Source organism: Cydia splendana, chromosome 22 (assembly GCF_910591565.1).
Source record: "Cydia splendana chromosome 22, ilCydSple1.2, whole genome shotgun sequence".
Taxonomy (NCBI): domain Eukaryota; kingdom Metazoa; phylum Arthropoda; class Insecta; order Lepidoptera; family Tortricidae; genus Cydia; species Cydia splendana.
In genome coordinates this window covers 1-5,298 of record NC_085981.1, presented here as the reverse complement: position 1 = coordinate 5,298, position 5,298 = coordinate 1, and positions in this window count along the sequence as shown.

Sequence of the window (5,298 nt, the reverse complement as noted above, 5' to 3'; positions counted from 1 at the left end):
AGTTCTGAAGAGTGCTTAGAGCGGGGCACTTTAAGGCTAAGGGGTGGTGGTTCGCCAACGCGAGATTCTAAGGGACGGTTCACTCGTGGATCAGCCACTAAGAATGCTCAAGAGGAAGCAACGAGGTCGACGGCGCCTCCATCGGATGCTGAGATATCGGAGACCTCATCAAGTGCAGGGACCCGGAGTCGACCTAATAGCAGGCAAAACAGGAGGAAAAAAGATAAAAAGAAGGATAAGGGAGAGGGTACCAGAACAGGTGAAGAAAAGAATGACGGAAAGAGGGGGAAATCTTGTTTAAGCAAGGAAAATAACGGGGAAAACTCTGGTGACGAGTCAGAAAAGGAAGGAGATAGGGGATACATGGGGGGAAGAGGGGTTGATTCACGCTCACCCTCTCCGACAATTTCCCCAGATAACAGACCCAGATTCCGATTCTGGACGGCAGAGGACGACGAGAAGCGCTTATCAGGGGCCTCCTCAAACGACGAAGACAGCCCAGAGGAGGATGTCGCGCTTATGGATATACAGGAGGCTAACCTGAAAAGGCCGAAACGCAACAGTGACGAAGACGCTCCTGAACGAAAAAAGAGCACTGCTAAAAGAGGTCAGGCAAAGGGGGCCTATGTTGGCCTCCATGAGGCAAAAGCCCGCCTACAGGAGATGGAGTATGAAGAGTTGGAGAGGGAGCCCGGAAAGGACTCCAACTACACTCCACACAAGACACGTGGGGGTGCCTCGCAGTTGGTACCGCCGGATGCAACAGCCCAGAGACCCAGCGCTGACGAAGAGCAGAGTAACAGCGCTAGGGGAGACCCTGTGGCACTGGTGCGACGCTGCGCAAAAACGGTAATGGAGGAGGCGGCGAAAAGCAGCAACCTAAAAGGAAGCGTATGGGGCAGCATTAACAGAGCTTGTAGGGAATTGATGGACGTAGCGGACTCCTTAGAAGAGACGGAGATTGTCCGCTCCTTAAGAGCGGACAACAAGAGAATGAGAGAGCAGCTAGCACAACTCCAGATCGAGACCAAAGCGCTGCGAAGAGCGTTCTCGGAGCGACAATCACTGGCTCCGAGTCTTCCCGCGGAGCCCACTGGGGAGATTAATATGACAAAGTTGATGCAGGAGATGACCGCTTTAATGGATGCAAGCCTGGGGAAACTCAAAAGGGAGATGCTCGTTACCTTAGGGGAAAAACTCAACGCTCGCATAGAAGGCATTGAACATCGCCTTTTGCCTGAAACCATCCTGCGGCCTCCACTGGCCTCCGATAAGAGGATGCACCAGGACCTGGAAGGGACGGAACACCAACCCGATGAGCCTAGCGCCCCCAGAAAGAATAAGAAAAACAAGGGGGCATCTCAGCCGGTCTCCCAAACGGCGTCTAAACAAACACCAGGGGTGGCCCCCCGAGTGGCGGAAAAGCCGCAGCTGCCGCCGACACCGGCTGGACAGGGCAAAACCAGACCTATACCTGCGCCTAGGGTCAAAAAATCCCAACCGGCGGTCCCTACTAATAGGGCACAAAGAGAACCGGCTCGTCCGAATGTTCCGCCGCCTGCGCCCCCACCGGAAAAGTGGACCACAGTGGTCAAGAAGAGCAAGGGCAAGGGCAAGGGCCCAGCTCCGAAACAAACGACGGCTCCAAAACTAGTAGTCCCAGCTATGGCGGCGGTCGTGGTAGTTCTTAAGCCTGATGCTCAAACAGACTACAGATCGGTCATGGAAAGGGCTACCACGCTAAAACTGGCGGAACTTGGGGTGGATTACCTCAAAGTGCGCAAGTCGGCCACAGGGGCGCGAATTATTGAGGTTCCTGGAGCGCAGAGCAGTCAGGCTGCCGACAACCTGGTGGATCGGCTCCGCGATCTAGTGGGCAACGTGGCTGAAGTATACCGGCCAGTCAAAAAGGCCGAAATAAGGATCTCCGGCTTTGACGAGTCCGTCACCCCGGAGATCCTAAAAAAAGAGGTTGCCGCCAGCGGCAAATGCCAGGAGGAACAGGTGACGGTTGGAACAATAAGAACGGCACGTAGTGGATCCGGCTCAGTCATTGTACGCTGCCCACTAACAGTGGCTAAAGCGGTCGTTACGGCGGGACGCATTATGCTCGGGTGGTCAGCGGCACGTGTGGAGGCTATGGAACAGCTACCCTTACGCTGTTACCGCTGCATGGGGACGGGACATACGAGGCCCTTGTGCCCGTCTCTGGTGGATAGAGGCAGCTGCTGCTATAGGTGCAGCAAACCAGGCCACAGGAGCAAAGACTGCACCGCGACGGTCCCCTGGTGTGCCGTATGCCACCATGCTGGACTAAAGGCGGGACATGTGATGGGCGGACAAGCTTGCACCCCCCCACCAGTTAGAGGGAAGGAGGCCTGCACTGCCGGTCCCACGGCTGACGCCGCGTCCGCCCTACCGAATGAACCTGAAAATCGGACGGAACGACAGCTTATGGAACATTAATGCCTCTAATACAAGATGCTGAGGTACTCCAATGTAACGTAAACCACTCCGCTCGTGCACAAGATCTCATGATCCAGCACATGGCGGAGTGGGGGGTTGCTGCGACCGTGGTGGCAGAGCCGTATTATGTACCTTCGCAGTCAAATTGGGTAGGCGATAGGGACGGCTCGGTAGCCATTGTGGCGCCGGCTATGGGTGGTCTGCCCCTCTCCAGACTGGCTTGCGGCTCTGGTTATGTAGTGGCCAAATTGGGGGATATTGTACTAATTGGTGTTTACTTCTCCCCTAATAGGCCACTGCGGGAGTTTGAGGCCTACCTGGAGAGGCTCGGACGGGCGGTAGCTGGAGCGACTCCCTCCCCCATAATGGTCCTGGGAGATCTAAACGCCAAATGCGCTGCCTGGGGCTCCCCTAGGACCGATCCCAGAGGAGCGGTACTCCTGGACTGGTTAACTGGACTCGGACTTGAGGTGGTCAACCGGGGCGCAACCGACACTTGCGTGCGCCGCCAGGGGGGATCAATTGTCGATGTCACACTGGCCTCCCCAGTGGCGGCAGCACGCATAGCAGACTGGCGAGTCCTAGCAGACACGGAGACCCTCTCTGACCATTTATATATCAGAATGAGGGTCTCCAGAGCCCGGCAATGCCAACAGCCCAGACCGGCGAGAAGAGCGGGGAACCTGCCGAAATGGAGCCTGGACTCCCTGGACCGTGAAGCGGCCAGAGAAGCAGCTATGGTAGAAGTTAGATGGGGGCGGCAACTACCCGACGATGCCAACGTGGACATTATGGCCCTCGACTTCCGGGCCTCCCTCACGAGGACTTGCGACGCCTCAATGAGAAGAGCGGGGCCACCTCGAAGGAAAAGGGCCACATATTGGTGGTGTCCAGAGGTTGCCGCTCTACGGCTTACCAGCAATGCGGCACGTCGGCAATACACGCGCTGCCGAAGAAGACGGCACACACAGGAGGAGCTAGACGCGTACTACGTAGCGCTAAGTGAGGCCAAGGGGGCCCTGAGCCTCGCCATTGCCAAGGCGAAAGATGCGGCGCACACGGCCTTCTTGGCCTCTCTAGACGAGAACCCATGGGGGCGCCCCTACAAACTTGTAAGGAAAAAGCTCCGCCGGGCCGCTCCTATGGATGCAATGCAAATGGGGCCCCTCCAAAACATATTAGAGGGGCTGTTTCCTCCAGCCCCAGAATTCAACCCGCCTGCAATGGTGGTCCCCCGAGAGGAGGAACTGATGGAACCGGAGGTGGTACCCCTAGTGACGGAAGGTGAAATGGCCTATGTGGCCCATAGATTAAGAGCCTGCAGAAAAGCTCCTGGTCCGGACGGGGTACACGGAAAAATAATCCCTATAGTGATGGAGTACCTTGGAGACTGCCTCAAATCCATCTTTGACCAGTGCTTAAAGGATGGGCTTTTTCCAAGGTGCTGGAAGGAGGGTAGAGTGTGCCTCCTTCGGAAGGAGACTAGACCGGCGGATTCCCCTTCCGGATGGAGGCCCATTGTGCTGTTGGATGAGTCCGGGAAGATGCTCGAACGCATAGTAGCTTCCCGGATCACCCGGCACCTAAATGAGACGGGGCCAAATCTCTCGGACCGCCAGTATGGGTTCCGGAATGGCAGGTCTACAATGGACGCCTTGGGGGCACTTCGGGCCTTTTGTGAGGATGCCCAAAGAAGAGGGGAGGGAGCCATTGCGGTGTCTTTGGACATAGCTAATGCATTCGGTACCCTCCCGTACTCGGTGATTCGGGAGGCACTCAAGTATCACGAGGTGCCCCTATACCTAAGGCGAGTCGTTGACCACTACCTATCAGACAGGGTGGTGGTCTGCGATACACCTAACGGACGGCTAGAGAGACGAATGGCCTGCGGCGTTCCTCAGGGGTCGGTGCTTGGACCCCTGTTATGGAACGTTGGCTTCGATTGGGCCATCCGTGCAGTGCTGCTCCCCCGAATGGCCCTCATGTGTTATGCTGATGACACAATGGTGGCCGTTCGGGGCGGGGAACTGACAGAGGCATTGCGGAGGGCGGAAGTGGCGGCGGAGCTCATAGTCCTAAGAATCCGCCTCCTAGGACTGAAGGTCTCCCTCCCGAAGACCGATGTGATAGTCTTCGGGAGAAGAGGATGGAGGGTGCCCGCGGGTACCTCTCTTAGAATAGGTGGTGAGGACGTTCAGGTGAGGCCCCATATCAAATATCTCGGCCTCACACTGGACAGGAGGTGGAATTTCGAGGAGCATTTCCGCCAAATTGCTCCCCGCATAGTGACGGCGGCTTCGGAGCTGGGACGGCTGCTGCCCAACGTGGGAGGGCCCTCCCACGCATGCCGACGTCTTTATGCTGGAGTGGCCCGGTCGATGGCCCTCTATGGGGCCCCGATCTGGGCCGACAAACTGACTCCAGCCAATAAAGCCTTACTGCGGAGGCCCCAACGAATTGTAGCCATACGCGTTTGCAGGGCGTACGTGACGGTAGGATGGGCGGCAGCGTGTGTGTTGGCGGGCACCCCACCCTGGGAACTGGTCGCTGGGGTGCTCGCCGATGCGCATATGCGGAGAATCAGGAGCAGGGAGGCAGGAAATTTCCCTGCTCCTGAAGAAGTGCGAAATGCGCGCAAAATCGCGCTGAGAGGGCTGCGCGAAAAATGGAAGGAGGACCTGGAGAACTCTCCCTACGGAACCCGTACCATAGGGGCAGTTCTCCCGTCGTTGGACAGATGGCTGGATCGGACACATGGCAGTGTGGGGTACAGACTGGCGCAGGTGCTGACCGGGCATGGATGCTTCGGGCACTACCTGCACAGGATTGGTC